The sequence below is a fragment of the Nipponia nippon genome, unplaced genomic scaffold (genome assembly GCF_047370975.1).
Source record: "Nipponia nippon isolate SJK-2023a ecotype South Korea unplaced genomic scaffold, ASM4737097v1 scaffold_17, whole genome shotgun sequence".
NCBI lineage: Eukaryota > Metazoa > Chordata > Aves > Pelecaniformes > Threskiornithidae > Nipponia > Nipponia nippon.
The window spans coordinates 8,777,291-8,795,709 of NW_028262333.1; the positions used below are offsets into that span (position 1 = coordinate 8,777,291).

At 48.5% G+C, this 18,419-nt stretch overlaps 1 long non-coding RNA gene across 7 annotated transcripts in view; it reads right to left on the bottom strand.

The window, feature by feature from the left end:
* Positions 1 to 22: 22 nt before the first annotated feature.
* LOC148056159 (uncharacterized) overlaps positions 23 to 18,419 on the bottom strand; it is a 43,734-nt gene continuing 25,337 nt past the window's right edge. For 4 of the 7 annotated variants that reach the window (XR_015703906.1, XR_015703905.1, XR_015703902.1 and 1 more), the window contains one exon: positions 23 to 17,554. This is a non-coding gene — a long non-coding RNA (uncharacterized LOC148056159). The remainder of the gene's footprint in view (positions 17,555 to 18,419) is intronic. The other 3 variants (XR_015703907.1, XR_015703908.1, XR_015703903.1) reach the window with 3 other exon arrangements.

Below are 18,419 nucleotides of genomic sequence, written 5' to 3' on the forward strand. Positions count from 1 at the left end.
CAGGGAATTAATACCGTTTGCTCCCGTTTTCCACCCTGCCTCTTCCCAGTGCAGCTGATGGGTGGAATCCTGCTTGTCCAGGTCCTGTGCACATGTCGGGTAGTTGGTTTGTATCTGCCATCACCTGCGACAGGCAGACCTAACTTAGAGCAGGGTTACAGGCTCTGCTATTAAAAAACCCTCTGCACTAAGTCCCTGCTATGGATGTCCCTACCAGCAACACTGTCAACTCCTGTGATAAGATCAGCAGTGAAGACCTAGCTAAATAACTCAGGTTTGCCTAAAAGAAAGCACGTGAACAATTCAGAAGGCAAGCGGAAAGCAAGCTGGTTTTCCACTATGTATTTTATTCATTTGCCATACTTTCAGGCTGGAAAGGTCTGACGTTATTGCGTCGTCTGGGGTGGGAGACAAGAGACAAGCGTGGCTGATGCAATGTGTCTCCAGCTGCAGCCGCTGGCATCTGACACTGCCTGGAAAACCCCTGTACTGAACAAAGCTGTGCCGTGATGGCCTTTGGGGAAAAACTTCATTCACTGAGCAAGAGCGAGGGCGGACCAAGGAGAATATCAGGCTGTGGGAGAGGAAGACCCAACCCAAAGGGCTGGAACAAAGCGGACGTTTCCTACGGCCTTTGGCACAGGCTCTGCTGTGACTCGACCTGCAGACATGCAGGGACAGATGTGGTGTTTACCGAGGGAAAAAATAAGTGCCATAGAAAGCGGGTGGTGGTGGTGGGTCTCAAATCCAGCACAGCTAAAAGGTTCGGATACGGCACAGCAAGGTGGATGGGCAGCCCGGAGAGGGAGAGGCTGGGCAGGGTTCCTGCAGTGCCTGTTAGTCATTAACTGGCCCTACCTCTGCGACAGCCCAAAGCAGGCAGCTGCAGGCAGCACCCTTCCAGGTGGCACCAGGTAGAGCAGCTTCCTAGGGCCTCATCCTGGCTCTGTGTGGGTGGCAGCCTGGGAAGCAATGACCTTGCCATCTCCCTGCAGTGGTCACACTCCCTGGCAGGGTATCTGGCCCAAGGGTCCACCTCCTGGGAAGGGATCCGTCCAGCCAGGAGCCCGCTGGGTACCAGGGCTGCCGGAGCAGAGGCCACGGCTGCCTCAGATCACACCCACCTAAAATCCTGCCCAACTACCCAGTGCAGATCTAGAGCAGGAGCGTTTTGTGCACAAGCAAAGTAATCAGCCACCAGATCAGACTTGTGCCCTGGCCAGCTGCAGCAGCAGCTACTGCTGGGGAGAGCGTGGGGCTGCTGGATCCAGAGCCGCCTCTGTACGCCCAGGCAGGGACAGCAGCTCCATGTCACGACACAACCAGAGGAAATCGGTTTTGTTTAGGAACTGCTGCAAGTTTGTTACACACAGGGGGAGGGGACAGGAGAGAGAAGGGAAACTTTCTATGATGCAGACAGTGCTAAAAATAAGATAGAGATTAATCTGCCCCTTCATGCATTAAAAGGAGCAAGTTATGCTCAGATACAAAAAAACCCCAGCACTTAAATTTTCACAGGTAAAAGGTTTGACCAAGATTTGAGGACAGAAGGAAACAGCAGCTAGTGCCTCACACCCAGGGACCACAGACACGCTCCAAGTGTGTTTTTACCGGGACAGAGGAGATGCTTTCCCTCACCACCTGCCGAGGTACCTGCGTGGCCAACCGCACATTAGGTATTTTGCCAGTGAAAAGTGGTGAAGTCCCATCACAGGGTGGAATTTATCCGTCCAGTTGCTTCACTGGGTGAATAACTTCCAAATTCAAAGTACTTTCTTGTTGGTTTTGTTGTTTTGAACATTTTGGGAGGTGGAAAAAGAAGCAGAGTCGAGCTCTCCAGCTGAGACTCAGAGGCTGCTGTGCCACGTTGATGCCTGACTGGCTCCTCCATCGCCTCCAGGGCAGGTGGGATTTGTAGAAGTGACATTTCTTCTCCCAGTGCAAACTAAGGAGACCTTTAGGCTGCTTGTACCCAGAGGAGCATCATGAGCTCTTTAGGATGAACCTCCTGCATAGCCTATGCGACAAACACAGTTTTAAAACCTTGACATTGGATTCTTCTGAACTTGCCAATCCTAATCAAGCTCTTCATAAACCCAGTAAACTTCAGCTGACTTTCCTGTGTTGGAGTAAGAGTTGTTTTCACCTTTAATACGCAAACAGCTACATTTAGCTGCAAAGTAATTACATTTCAGGAGACCAGGTCATTGGAGAGAGTTCACCCCTGCCAAACCCAGACAAAGCAATAAAAGGAAAGTTTTTATGGGCAGGGCTTGAAGGGTACATGGCTCTTGTGCAATGAACCTTGTGTAACAGTGAGGAAGATCTATAGGCAATGCAACTGGTTTAAAAATAAAGAGAGATCACCTCTCTGTGGTGGAAAACAAAAAGTAGTCGTTATGTAATGAGTGGTCATTTGGGAAATGAGCCGAGCTAATGCTGCAGGCTTGGCAGGCTGCTTGAGCAGGGGCTCTCCATCGCTCACACTGTACTTAAACCATCACTGGCTGCAGTTTACTTACAAACCTTGAAACCATTTAAAGACAAATCCCAAATTCTCCTTATTTAGTTTTAGAACTCTAGGATGTCAACAGGACAAAGCATCCTGAAAATAACACACAGTCTCAGAAACAGTCCCACAACCTGAACCTGGGAAAGCCCTACAGTGACTCAGGCACAGATTTTTCTGCTGCAGCATCCTGCATCAAGGTGGCAGACCTTGGTTCATGCCACCAGGGATTTTCAGTGCTGCAGAGGCAAGGATATCACGCATCTGTTAACTGCAGCTTTTCCTAGTGAAAACCATTGACCTATAAATAAAGAGTTGTTGCTTTTTCCCCCGATCTTTGTCCAAACGACTTGTTAAAATGCCCTTCCATAATTAGAGGGAAACATGGCTTCCTCCCCTGTGATTTGCTCAGCACATTACTCATGGTTTAATCGCTCACTAGGAACAACCTGTGAGCGGCTCGGCACCACACTGTCTAAAGGAGCCTTTTGCTCTTGGTTGCCCAGAGCGGTGGCACCTTGCATGAACTTTGCCAAACAGGCAGCAGAGCCTGCAATTATTGTTTCACCTTTATTTGCCATGGTGATTGAATCCTGATAATTGGACGCATTTCCAGGCAGTCACATGATTTACCATATCACACCTATAAAGGACAGCAATGCTTCAGACCAAAGGTATGAATTTATAACCGCAAAAAATAGTGGAATATTTGTTTGTGGTGCAAAGGCAAACTATTGCTTAGATAGTAACTGAGTATCCTGGACTGCAAACATCATTTCTCTGCTGTTGCGCTGGGTCATTCCTCCTCTTTGGTTCCCCAAGGGTCCATTTCCCCCCCATGTTCCTACACACAACACAAGGAAGACAGAAACTTCTGCAGGACAGAAACCTCTCCCAGAGGCTCACGAGGGCCAACAGAAGTAGTGTTGTCTGTAGAAAGGTTGGTTTTAGAGCTTAGATAAGGAAAAAGCTTCCCAGAAAGGGAGGAAAGTCACATTTTCATGGAAATTGTATCCAAGTTGTGTTTTCTCCTACACCGAGTGCTTCAGTCCACTCTGTACCCTCTACCACCACAGCGCTGCACTTCAGACATCCTTTTCCTCCCACATTTTTCCATCCCCTTCAATAATTCTTTCACTTTTAAACTCGCCCTGTCCTTCCCCGGCCCCCCCACGCACAAAAGAAACAAGGCAGTAATAAAATCACGTTCGTGCAGGCGGCATGGTGCGTGTAGCTCGAGCTATCTCTCTCCCCTCTAACCTATGGTCTTATCTGTTTGATAATGTCAGGATGCAAATTCAGCCGGCGTGGTTCCCTGCCACACTGGGCTGTGGGTAGCCACCCCATCCCAGCAGCTGGAAAGGGTCAGGGAAAGCTTCCCATGGCCCTTTTCAGAGCTCAAACAAGAGCATGGTATGCACTGCCACTGAGCTGAATGCTCAAGGGCCACATCAACCCAAGACAGCAGCAGCCATAAAACACCTAAAACCCTAGAAAACCTGCTCATCCTGCTGGCAGACATATTTGGTCACCAGCTGGATATAAGCAGAGGTGTCAAACCATGGTATTAATGACTCAGGGCTGCCAGGTGGGGACAATCATATGCTCATTCCACTAACCGCCTTGCTGACCAAGGTGAAGAGTGGTGCCAAGTCACAGACAGCATGACAGGAGTAACAAGGAGGATGGGGTAGCCAGAGGATCTGTAGCCACAGGACTAGGAGATGATGAGGGCCAGGGAGTGGATGAGGGCAGCAGATCTCATCACCCACCCATCCACTGCGGGTTGGGACCCAGGTGCCAGAGGTTACCAGGGTCTGCCTCTGCATGAATACAAAAGCAGTTAATCATCCCTTCTGGTATATAAGGCTGGTAAACAAAGTCAGGACAAATGCATGGATGGAATAGGTATTGGACAATGGTTATCAGGACATTTCTGGGAACAAGGAATCCAATCTGCAGGGAGCAAACAGGACAGCAGACCCAGCCTCTCTCCCTGCCCCCTGACAGCCGACAAGTAGTTGGGCTCTCTTCAGCCTCTTTATCTTCCAGATGATCCACCCCGTTTGTTTTGCTCACGATTCATACAGAAACTTCACTGTGAAGCCTTTGAAGAGCCTGACGGTCGGTGCCTGGCTGGCCTGGGCATGGCTGGGTGCAGCCACTGTCACCTGCCAGTGGAGCTGCCAGCTAGGGACATCTGGCAGGGTTAGGGGTGAGATGCTGTCACAGCCCGCACGGCACAGACCTGCCTCTCGCAGCTCACCGGTGTCTCCTCAGCTGCCATGAGGCTGCAGGGAGGAGAAGGCTGAGCTGGTGGCACGTCAGGTTGCCAGCGGCTCTTCCCTGGCAAGCGGCACCCAGCTCCTGGGCCAGAAGAGCAGCAACGCGTGTTACTTACACAACATGAGCATCCTCAACAATGACGACTGCCAGTGCCTGTGCAGAGGATGCCCAGTCATCGCAGATGAACTCACAATCTATTTTGGTATAGGAAATTTCACGCTTCAAATAAATGCTCCCGCCTGTTGTGCATTGTTCCCCATCGCACGGCTGCGACACGCTACGCTGCAGGCACGTGGCCACAGCATCAAAGCACGGAAACACCGGGGCAAGCTGAGATGTGTGCAGCAGCTTCTGGGGATCTTCCAGGGGAATTCAATCTCTCCACCTTCACACGACTGCCCTAGCAGAAAGTGCTGCCTCGCCAGCCACTGGCAAAGGGAAGGACTTTGTTTCCTCTGTTTGCATGGAGCAATGGTTAAAAATACAAAAGCAAGGGAGTGGTTAAAAGGCAGGTTTCATTGGGAGGAGGATGGGGTAATGGTCTGAGGAGCTTGCGTAGATGGAGGTTTTGCTCCTTTCTAAGCATGCTGTGGTTTAGCAGTGACAGCACAGAGAATGAAGCACAGCAAACAGCATAAGGATGCTGGCCCTAGTTCAAAATGAATTCAGCACAAGCATTACATGTATTAGTATTTGTAAGCCGGGCTATTAAATAACAAGATCCAGGATAACCACAGGCATAAACACTGAACGTGCCCAGTTTTAATATCTGCACTGCAAGAATACATTTCCCCGAGTCTGTTCTGTCATGAGCTAAATACTATAAAGTTTTCACCAACGGTCTTCAGGCAGAAAAAATTAATTGAGAAGCCAAGTCCAGACAGGTACAACTTTGTTTTCACCAACTGTATTGCTGAAGAAAGCAGAGGAAGCAGAGAGCGGAGCGTGGACTATGCTGGCCTGTTCCCAGCCTTGTGGCTGGTAAACTGGTTTTTAGGATATTTTTAAAAAATTCTGGAGGGAGATAGCATGGATTACCAGTGGCATTATTTAAAATCAGCAAGTGAACCATGTTAGCACGTATACATTTCACACAGAAATAATTAGTCAGTATTCCATCCAGCAGCTGCCATTCCTGCCCAGAGCTATCCTTTGCCATCAGCTTCAGAAGAGCCTCACTGGGGTTTCTCCTGCTCCGCATGCCGCACGCCACACTTCTGGAAGCCCACGGACAGACTTTCCTGGGGATGCACCAGGGTGACCTGCCTCTGTGTGAGTGACGCAGGCCACCATTTGCTCTGCCCTGCAGCGCCGCACGCCCCCCGCCCTCACCCCGTGGTGGGGTCCCAGCTCACCCAGTGCAGGCCGGGGCTGTGGCAAAGCTGTGCTTCATTTGCCTAATGTTCATGTGTTGGCTGTATCATCTCAGGCTGCGTGCCAAAATCCCTGCACAAGCTGCATCACATCAAGAAATCTCACGTAGTTTGTATCTACTAATGTATAACATCCATCAGGTTCACACCAACAATCAACAACTGCATCTGAGCCATACCAAAAGCATCTTAGAAGTTGCCTACAGAGTATTATCTGAACCACAAGGGTTGCAAACATTTTACAACAACCGGTGCATCAGAAATGTGCTACTTCCCAGCCACTGTGCAAAATGCCACCAGGCAAGTCAAGAGGAATGGTCCAAACGAGCACAGCTCACCGATGTTACATGCACAATTTCCATGCACGGGTGATCAGCCTGTCTCATTGACTGGCTTCTTCTCCATGAGGCAGGGAGAGGAAAGCAATCATCAAGAGGAGGAAGCGGATTTAAAAAACACACAGCAATTAATAGGAGCGTACTTGGACCTATTTTTAATTTACGTCTTGTGACTGACCAGATTTCAGATTGGTGGTGGGTTTAATGAAAGCGCTGTTACTGAAACCACCCTTTCTTAGCTGATTTAATGTTATCTTTCCTTAGAGCTAAAGACAACAGAAGTTTTTTCCATTGATTTTAAAAGGCTTGGGCCCACCTAGATTATACTCTTGCCCAGCTGTATGCAGAGCTGACTAATTTTTGGGCCTTAATTCCCAGATCCTGTTTGCTGTTGGGTTCATCCCAACAGTTCAGAACCCAACGGCCTCATCCCTGCAGCTGAACACCTCCTGCACCTCTGCTCTGAGACAGGCAGCGGCCCATGAAAGCCATGTGCACGTGCTGGCAGCAAAGCTTGAATATAATGCCTATCTTCAGGAAAATTCCCCTCCCTCAAAACAGCAATTCCTCGTGGAGAAGCATGGAGATCTTTGCTGGAAGCACAGGCTGAGCCCCTCATCCCCATCCCTGATGAACAGCTCAGCAGGAGAAAGACCCCAGCTCACTTTCCTCCAGTATTTTACTTGTGATAACCAGGTAGCAAATCTTCTGCCTAATTAACATCTTGAGAGACGGAACTCATTGAGGTGTTTTGATTACACTGCGTGCACCTTTATGTAACAGGAGCATCCAGGGCTTAGGGAGTGTGGGCAGCCCTCAAACTGTGCATAGGTATGAGGAAGCCTTTTTCTATGTTCCATGGCAGGGTGACATCTCCTGCTGCCATGGATAAGCACAGCCAGGCTGAGCAGGTGGCCTTTCAAGGCAGTCTCCCCAGGATCAGGAATGACTCTGCTTTTCCCCCTTTTGCAGGGGCTACAGACCTTGCAGCAGGACAGCAGCAGAAGCCTGCTCCCCTGACCCAGGCAGCACAAGGCATCCCACAGCTGATGCTCGACTGTTCCCAGTGCCGAGGCTGGAGCATTGACACTGCACCACAAACACATTGGATGGTACCTTACAGTTAGATCCAAGTAAAGGCAAATGTCCTGTATTTCAGGGAAACCTGCTAACTGCCCTGGAGAAGGTTCTTGCCATGAACAAGAATAACTTCCATCCCGAGCCATGTTTAAGGCTGTTGGGATCACGTTGCAGCAGAGGTGTTTCCCTGCCAACCCCAGGAACTGCCAAGCACATCCTGTACCCTGCGGGAGGGGCACGGGCGGGCTAGGCTTCGCTTTTAGCAACCAGCTCCTTTTCACTGCTTGGCTGCTGCAGGGATTCTGCACCCCTGCCCATCTCGACGGGGCTGGCTGAAGGCCACCTGCGGAGGGCCCTGGCTCACCAGCTCCACAACTCTCCCCGGGTTATCAGTGCTCACCAAACCCACACCAACCGCTTTACAAACAAGAAGGTGTCTGCAATCACAGAAGCAGTGGGAGCAGCCGTGCCAGCAGGCAGCAAGGGGCTGCGCTCCAGCTTCCCCTGGGCCCTTGGCTGGAAGGAGCCGCTCCATCGTTTCCATGACCCTTTCACATAGCCCCTGTAAAGGTGAGGAAGACGACATTGGCCTTCCAACTTGTTTCTTTTTGCTTTCAGTGCAGGACCTGGCGACCTGCAAGACAGAGGACCCAGGTGTTGTCCTTACCATGGGTCCCCCCTCAAAGTCAAGAGGACAGTGCGGGAAACGCACTGCTGCCCTCCCACCCATGGGATGGGCACAGCAGCCGCCCAGCACAGCCCTGCGCTTGCCTCCTGACTTCTTGGTAAGGACCTAGAAGGGACTGACTTCACCCCCCTTTACAGAATAACAAACAATGCGGGGGCAGCTGGAGCCACTTCGGTGGCACAGTTTCACAATGAACTCGCTGTGGTTCAGCAAACCTCAGGCACTTTTTGTCTGAGGAACAGGAACCTCAGCGACTCGGGTCTGCGAGCCCAACCCTGCAGGAAAACGAACTTGCTATGGTGTCAAAAACCCAACAAAACACTCGAGAGCTTGGCACTTGGGACACGTCCCCTGCTGCGGGCGCCCTGAGCCCACATGTGTCACCTGGGGCAGAGCACTGCTCTCTGTGCAGAGCCCAGTACAGCTTTCTGCTCTGGAAAACAAACTCAGTAAATTGAGAAAAACTATGAGAAAGGCTAATGTTATACTCGATAACAACTTGCTGCCTCCTGTACCTCTGCTGAGCAAACCACTATTTCCTGAATTGAGGTGTCAGGCATAAAATATTTCACATGCTGGAGCAACCGTCACCATCTGCTAAGTGACAAACAGAACTTAAACCTTTCCTGGTATTTGATGCATAAATCAGGGTGCGTCCTGTGTGGCTGCTTGTGATTCTGTAATTGAAAACTCCCTGTCTTGCTTGGGGAGGTGGCAGTAAAAATGCTTGTATAGCCAGTGTAGATTTAGTCTAAACCACTTTCTATCGAAGTATTTCTATAGCATGCCTAACTGGAGTGTGCAGTCTAATGCTACTGCAGCAGGAGTGTGGCCAGAAGTGCCTGTGGGCACCAGGTAAGGCCATACCTGAAGAACCAAGAACTTGCTTCCTTGGATATCCTCTTTTCCCCACAGCTAATATGGGGGAGTAGTGACTTGACCAGTACTCATGGCCCCGCGGGTCTGGCAGATCATTGCAGAAGCATTTATCTTTGCTCTTATCCCTCCAGGCACTCACTGATTGTCCTACCAAGTCCATATCCAGCAAGTGTCCAGCAGACAGCGTTGCCTGGAGCCACCAAGCCACGTGCAGTGAAGACGAGAAGACAGATCTCCGTGCTTGGAGAGCATTGGCTTCACATGATAAGCCCCCACCCACAGGAGCTCCTGGGAGGTCTCCTGTGCAAAAGCCACCCGTTAATATATTGCCACTTAAAAACATGCTTCACCAACATCATTCACAACACTTGCAAGAAGCACAGAAGAAAGGCTGATTGCTGGCGTCAGTCATCAGCACAGGAGGGTTAATGCCATGGGGGCACGGGCCCAGCTCCGGCCCCGTCTGCTGCAGTCACGGGAACCCCAAATTCAGCGTGTGCATGATTCATGCCCCAATTCAGCACTTCCTCTGCTTTGATCTCCACCTCAGAGGACCAGGTCACCTCCTGCTCGCGTCTCCAATTCACACAGGCTTGTCTATTCAGACCTCCACGTCAATATACACAAACAGAAGCATACCCAGCAGATCGAAGGAAGGGTCCCCTCCACCCAGCACTCAGTAGATCATACCTAGAATACTGCACCCAGTTTTGAGTCCCCCCCCAGTACAAGAAAGACATTGACAAACTGGACCAATAAGCCCAAAAAGCTTGAAGCCACCAGCACAGCCAGGGGCACAGAGCCCTTCCTGTAAGAGGAGGGGGCAAAGGGGGCTTGTTCTGCTGGAGGAGAGGCTTTGGGGGGGCTCACAGCACCCTCCTGCTAGGGGCTTACTGAGAAAGTGGAGCCAGGCTCTTCTGAGGGTGCATGGTGGGAGCACAAGAGACAAGGGGGAAAAGCTGAAATGACAGGCTCAGCCTGGATATCAGGGGATGTTTTTTCCTTCAAGGACAGTCCAGTGGTAGGACAGGTCACCCAGGAATGTTTCCATCTTTGGAGGTTTCCAAGACCTGACTGGAAACAGCCCTGGGCAACTTGGTCTGACCTTGTCACCCCGCTTGAGCAGGAGGTTGGACTAGAGTCCTCCTGAGGTCCCTTCCCACATGAATTATGCTACAGGACTACTCCGCTGTGTTCTTCCACCAGCAAGCAGATCATTGCAGGCGGTGCAGTTCACAAGAAGCTCTTTGCTTTCCCCTCCTGCTTAGTGCACTGATTTACCATCTGTTTATCATCTTTCTTTAATCAGCAGCTGGCTTCCAGACCATGCTTTCACAAGAGCTCTTTTCTTGTTAAGTTTTGATTATGTTTCAGTTAAGGTCTGGTACTAAGTCTCCTGTTTTTCCACACCTCACAGCCATAGAAATACAGCTATTGGTGGTCATTCCCTCAGTTGGTGGATGATGTTTCTATGCTGCCCAGAAGTATAGCAGCATAAAGCTCCCAGGTGAAACCATCTGTATCAGCTTCAACAGCAGAAGCGAATCCCAACGACACTTTACATGGCATTTCTACTCAAGTCTTTCACACCAGCTAAGGCATTCTATGCACTGAGGTGCTGCCTTAATATCTGCTTTATAAAACTCAAAAAAAAGGACTCTAAACTTACTATTTGAGGAAAGCTGGATCATCAATAACAAGAAACCCTCCACTCCCCAACCAAGAAATATCAGACCAAAAGCTTTCACTGAATTGGAAGCGGGGAATAACCTTCACAGGCTAGTGCTGCTGCAAGGTGCAGAGGTCCATCTGCTCACCCCTGTTTCTGTCTCCGGAGGGACACCAAGGAGAGCACAACCAGCAATTCCGCAAAGCCTCCAGGAGCCCTGCCTGCCCTGGGGTTTGGTGGTATCGCAGCTGTGCGCACAAGTGCTTTGAATTTCTCAGGAAGCCTCTCAAACAAAATAATCTAGATGCAGAAAACTAAAGCACAAGAGATCCCTTGCCCTCTATACGATGTGGGAAGCTCCTCTGAAGGCACTTTTAATGCACATTATTACCAGAATAAGCCACAGTAGACAATTGCTCATTCTTACTGAAGTATATAGGAGCGGAGGGCAATTGGCACAGGTTAGGAAGAGGCATTTGGTGCCTTGGAAGTTCCTTCTTTGCATGATGTTCCCAGTCACACAGGGGCAGACATTGCCTGCCCTCAGGCTTGGCCCCCATCCAGAGCATTGCAGCAGGAGGACAACAAGAAACAGGCACAGGAGAAGTGTCCTGTAAAGTACAGTGAAAGGAAGAGAGGAAAACCCAGAAATATTTGGGGGGGGATGACAACACACACACAGAAAAGGAAAGCCTAGAGCCAGTAAGAGTTTGGCTTGTGTCTATGAATGAAGGGGGTTGGGGGAGGAAGAAACAGTTTCATTTTGTTTTCAAATGCAACACTTGTAATGTGCTGGAGACCCACCTGTGCAGGCAGCTCCACCAGTAGCATTTACCTCTCATTGCCAGGACACTCAGTAATGCTCTTGAATCGTTTTGATTCATGCCAATAAGTGATAGCCCACAGCACTCACTACATGGAAATGATTATGTTTATTTACTTATCTTCTGAGGGTAAAAAAGAAAGCCAAGGATGACTGCAGCAGTTCTAAGCCACATGTAGGTCAAACAACAAGATACAAACTTCCTTAGATGTATTTCTAAAACAGGTATTAGAAACCCCAGACCAAGAGTCATTAAAACCCAGACCCTGTAGTTTACCTGCCCTTATTTCTCAACCCAGTGTCACACTAAATTAGCTTGCAGTCTCCTCTCTAACCCCAGGATACCAGCAAACCAGTGCATCCCCACCGTTGGGATTGCACTCCTAGTTTCTCTCAAGCACTTCTATCCTTAGGTAACAAGCAATAAAAATTTCAAACAATATCAGAGTACCTGCTGCAAAGAGGAGCTGATGTGATGCAGGCTTCCAGCCTGGCTCTACTACACATCACTGCAAGGGCAGAACCCACAGCCAGGGCTTTGTGGAGCTGGCCCTGCTGCCCCAGGAGCCCTGCTTTCAGATAAATGGACCTGCTGGCTCCTTTCCTTCCTCCCTGTGCTAAATAACCTCACTGCAAAGCCCTTGCTGATAAGAGGATGCAGCTGAGAGGTGCCCCTGGCTAAACTGCCCCACAGAAAACCCGGAGTATGGCAGGGTGCTGAGCTCAGAAGAGCTGCAGCTGCTGATTACAACATGCAAATGGAAACAAAAAACCACTTGCAAGGTAAACAGCAACACATTGGAGCATACCAGAACCCAGCAGTGTACAAAAATGCATTACAGCAGCTCTACTTCCTATTTCCTTTTCCTTACAGCTCTGAAAAGAATAGCTGCAGAGGTCGGGGGGGGTGGGACAGTTGCTGGTAATCCGGCAGCTGAGAGCGGTGCTGCTGCGGGGCCAGCTGAGCACACTCAGGAGCCAGGTCCCAAACCCCAGCCGTTTCCAGCCTGATCTTTCCTGCTGCTTTCCTACCTGATTTACTTACCACCGGGGTGCAAAGCACCGCAGTGGGAGCTTTGGTGACAGCAATACCTGGCGATGGGGCACAGGGATGCCCGGGGTGGGGAGGGAGCAGCGTGGTGCTGTCAGAGCCCAAAGGCAGCTTGGGTCTGAATCTGCTCCCTTCTGCTGCTGCCCGATGAAGGGTCTCTTGGAAACAAGCAAATTCTTATTGAATTTTTATGTTGAAGCAGTGCCAAAGCTGCTGGCCAAAATCAGCATTGAATTGTGTTAGTTTCTGTACAGATACAAGGTATGTTTGGTCTAACAGCCCGGAGGAGAGAAAGCACAAGCTCCGCAGGAGCAGGAATGAACACCCAGCCCCGGGTGTGTGTTGCACCATCAGGAGAACCACTTTCCTCCCCCTCGTCACTGTTGTGCACTATGATCCCAAAACCGCAGCACCATCCCTGGTGGAAACTGAGGCCCCTGGGCACTGTGGTGGAACCAGCACTATTTAAATACCGCAAAAGCTACAAACTTGCAGAAGCAGCAATATAGCGATGAGATGATGATAGCATGACTGCAGGTATTGTCCGGCCAACTCCAGCCTGATTCACTGCAAGTATCTGAGCAATTTTCTAATGGTCTGAGACTCACAAATTTTACAGGGTATTTGAGATACAAGTTGGTGTCCGTTTTACTTTAATATTAAAGGACAGGGAAGTGACACAAGGTTTATTAGAAGAGAAAGCCGGCAGAAAGGTCTAGCTAAAAGGAAGAGTGGGGAAAAGTCAGGCGTAGGCAAGAGGTGAGGAGGACAGAGATTATTTCCATGGCCAGAGCCCTGCAGACAGCATGGTGTAAATATCTTACTCTAGCTTGCAGTTCTAGTAGCCATAAAAGAGGGAAAAAAATTGTAGAAAGGATGATAAATACCCATTTGAAGACAAAATGCAATAGGAATATCAAAGATTTAATTTAAAATAGCTGAAGTATGTCTTGGTCCAAGGCTCAGAAATCCTTGGCAAGCAACTGGTGAAAAGGGCCTGAAGCTGATGAAAGAAGCAGTATTAGGAAATGGGAACTGAAGCAATATCTACTGATGGGAAAAGAGAAGTGGCCAGGATATTTCTCAGCTGGTTTCACATCCAGACACCTCCTTTCATGTACAATCACTCCTGCTTTATAATGAGTAGGAAAGGGAGAGGTCCGTGCCAGACCCGGGGTTGCCAAGGGAATCAGGGTACCGATGGAGACACCCCATCATATGGGGACTGATTCACAGGGCACTTCTTATTTAAGGTACCATTCTCCCTCTTGTGCAAAAACTGCAATAGGGAAAGTAACCTCTCAGTTGCAAAGTCTGGTTTATGGATGCCAGACTTGACGCGTTTTCTACCTAGGAGACAAAATATAAAAAACAAAAGGATCTCTTACTTGTGCTAGGTTTTAAGGACTATTTTGGGTCAGTAAATGACCGCACAATGATAGAAGCAAGATGCAGAGTAAAGAGCATCGCAGGTCTAGGTGACGCATTGCAGTTTGGTACCCAAATGCAGATGGATGCCAGGAAGCGTTACAGAAGTGCCGGTGTGAATTAGCACCAAACTCCTATCCAGCAGCGTAGCTCCCTGGCTGAAGTACCTAACATACACCTGAAGCACCAGGAGTTGCTCTGGGATATGGATGCATATCAGGTTTTGTTGTGGTTTATCAGGTTTTGTCATGGTTTAACCCCTGCCGGCAACTAAGCACCACACAGCTGCTCACTCACTCCCTGGGACGGGGGAGAGAATCAGAAGAGTAAAAGTGAGAACATTTAAGGGTTGAGATAAGAACAGTTTAATAACGGAAATAAAATATAATAATAATAATAATAACAATAATAATGATGATGATGAAGAAAAGGAAAATAACAAAAAGAGAGAGAAATAAAACCCAAGAAAGACAAGTGATGCAAATGAAAAACAATTGCTCACCACCCACCGACCGATGCCCAGCTAGTTCCCAAAGCAGCAGCCCCCTGGCCAGCTTTCCCCCAGTTTGTATACTGGGCATGACGCCCTACGGTATGGAACAGGCCTTGGGCCAGTCTGGCTCGGCTGTCCCGGCTGTGCCCCCTCCCACCTCCTCGTGCATCCCCAGCCTGCTCAGTCGGCAGAGCATGAGAAGCTAAAAAGTCCTTGACTTAGCGTAAGCACTACTTAGCAACAACTAAAACATCGGTGTGGTATCAACGTTATTCTCATCCTAAATCCAAACCACAGCACTATACCAGCTACTAGGAAGGAAATGAACTCTATCCCAGCCAAAAACAGGACAGGTTTGCACGTGGGCATCACAGGATAACACAGCCCCAGACTCGCACCCGTGGGGACAGCACAAGCCCAGGGACACTCACACTTGTTATGGTTGTGGCATCTGTGTTACCTCCCTCAAAATGTGTGGCTGTGTGGGGGTTTATTTTAGAATAGCCAAGTTCAGGGGAGGGTTTATGTTTCTGCTTTCTTATATTTACGTACAAATAAAAAACATAAATATATCCCAGTACCACACCAACCAACCACATGCAAGGAGCCAGCAGACAACAGCCCTGGCTGTACCCAGAGAGACTGGGCTTGGTTTAACTTCTAACATAACTCTGCCAAACTGGGGACTCCCCGCTTCTTCCTATTGTAACTCACGGCAATGTATGGTGTTTAAAGACGTGTACGGAGAGGCTGTTTTATTGCAAGTGTTTCTTCAGCACCAGTTTGTAACTCGTATTCTCACATATCAGCTGCTTCATCTCTGTTTTGGATTTTGGCAATGAAGTTTAATGAGGTTAAAGTAAAACCTCTCAAAGACTGAGAAGGAAAAAACTCTTTGTATTTTGGAAAGAAAGGGGTTTAAAGAGCAGTTGTACAGTTCAGGGCACAGGCAGTGAGAAAGTGAAGTGCTGTTCTAGGATTTCTCGGTCTCACACCACTCGAACACTTGTAGCTGATGGGGGTCCTATGCACAGTGGCTGGGCACTTCTACCCAGAGCAGCTTTTTATCTTCCATCAAAGAGAAATCTGGTGTCTCCATGACCACTAGCTAATGCAGAATTTCTAGTGCGAAGGAGGAACACGGCGTGGCCAGAGCTGCACGGTTATGCCATCAATTGACAGCAGAATGCAGCGGGTTTGCACGCACCGTGGGCTGGGCCAGGGATGCACCGCCGGCTGCCGTGGGGATGGAAGAGGAGTGCAAGGGAAGGCTGAGCGTGACCCACACACAGAGCTTATGTTGTGTCCCCATCCAAAAATGCATAACAAGGATGATGCAATTTACCACAGGTCCATTTTTCACAATCTTTTTTCATAATCATTTAGAAACACCGGCAGAGACTGGTGAAGCAGCGGTGCGATGACTGAACTTACACTCACCTCTAGGCAGCCTGGGAAATATTAACCACAAACTTGAAGTGAATATATCCAAAGCCACAGGTTATTTTTTTCTTTTCTTTTCTTTTTTTTTTTTTTTTTTAGCTCATCAGCCATGATACTTCATGAAGGCATTTGTAATACTGCAGAAAAGAAGAACTGAAAATTCCAGAGGTGCATTTTATGCAGTATGAAATATGGTCTCCTCCAGTTTCATATCATAAATTTGTCTTTTGCTGTATTCCAGTATAATATTCAGCTTGAAAGGAGCTGTATAATGGTATATATATAAACAAATATGTTACATGTACAAAGGGGAAATGAATCCTGCCAACATCTTTGAGGAAATTTAAACTTGAAATCTGAACTAAAATAGGTATCTTCAAAGGTTTTTTCCTCCAAACCTGTTTTCTTTGAACTCCTATTTAACACCCTTAATTTAATTTTCCATGCAGCAGATGTTACTTACCAAATACTTTCTAAATAATACCTGATTATTGTACAGTGCTATATTTTACATTGAGAAATCTATATGGAGTTGCACAGTTAGTTAAGTGAGGACCCAATGCCTGCTGTGAGATAAAACTGGTCCCTATTTCAAACCTTCTTCAAAAAGTCTGACAACCCCAGAAGACTAGATTGCTAAGATACAATAAGCACATTCATTCCACCATGTCCCCATGGCCTGTGGAAATATGAGGTTTAAATTTCTAACACATTCAAAAGCCCAATTTCTAATAAGCCAGGTGATTCCAGGAAGGCAAAGAGACCTCCTGAGGAGAGGGATTAAAGTGGGATGAATTAGTTCAGCACAGGTTGGTGTTTATTTTGTGCTAGGCAGAGGAAGCCCTTGCTGGGGGCCCCTGCTTTTGAGTGTTTGGCCACTGAAATCCAGAGACGGTCTGATAATGATCTTGGTAGCGTCAGAGTCTGAACATCAGTGAAGATAAATCTAGCGGTAACAGACGTGTAAGCAAGGTCAAAACCTTCGACAGTGAGACAACGTAAGGTGGAAACCGTCCTTCATCCCCATTATGACATGGCTGGTTCCATCGAAATGAATCCACTTCTCTAGAAGTGACCTAAAAATACGCACCCGGCATGCCAGCATTCCCAAGGCTCTTACACAGAGCAGACACAGGCCGTGTTCTGGCTGCAGAATGCACAAGAAATGCCAAAATTAAGATCTTAATCTTTACCGGTTGCAAAGCACATGGCCGTGAATCTGAATTCAGATTCAGGACTAACTCAACCGTCTTTCTTCCACATTTCCCTGTGGTGTCCCCTTGCCACGTTATTCACCCAACAGCCGCCCGATGGCCAGAGCTTTCCCTTGGCCATCGCCCAGGCACTGGTCGGGAGCACTGGAGCTGCTGGGTGTGCGGACCATCAACTGCTGCTCCACCAGAAACCTCCTCTGCATCCCTGCTTCCATGGGGAAACTTTCCCAGCTTTGGCTTCATCCCATGCCTCCTCTGGGTATAAACCACATATCAAGCGCTGTAAGGAAAGGGACAATGTTAACATCTTGAATATTACTGTATTTCTGGATCAGCTGATAAAAAGTATTCCTTCTTTGCCAAAGTGTATTAATTTCTCCACATGCTGATATCCATTCTCCCTGCAAGTGTTTTTTCTAAATACACACACACACACACACACACACACATGTTTTTACAACACTGGCATCAAGACAGCTGACAGCACATTACCTTTGGTATATTTTATAAAGCTCTTCTCCAAACACCATCACTGAAGCAGCCACTGACAGGTCTGGCTACACCCTGCCAACCACCTTCCATCTCACAACCTTATTCTGGCTATATTCCCTTACAGTGGGAAAGTGCCGTTGTCTTCCTCACGCTAGAAACCGTCCCACGTGAGGTGGACAGCAGGGTCTGCCCTGCAGAAGGCTTCAGTGTGGCAAGATGTGAAGATGGAGAACTGCCTTTTTCTAATGCTCCTACCCTGAAGTCATTTCCAAGACAAAAATTCTCTCCTTGCAGTCCAACTGGAAGACGAAAACTTAGATCAGGGAGCCTAAAATTTTTGTAGCTCTCCACCAACAGCTGTGGGAGTCCTTGGCACAGTCTCTGCTTCCCAAAAGTTCATCCATTCCAGCCGACCCAGCTCACCACGAAAAATAATTTCCCATGTTCCTCATCTCCTGCACTGTCTTAAGGTGCTTTAACTGTCTAAGATCTGCTTTCCCCATGACCCGAGATAATGTTTAAAGGCCTGGCCAGGACACACCTCACACACCATCCAGCTTGTAATAAGAACCAGCTGGAGGTGTCCAACCGTGCTGGGACTCGCAGGCTTTCCACCGCCTCATCCTGTGCAACGGCTTGGAGCATCATACAGT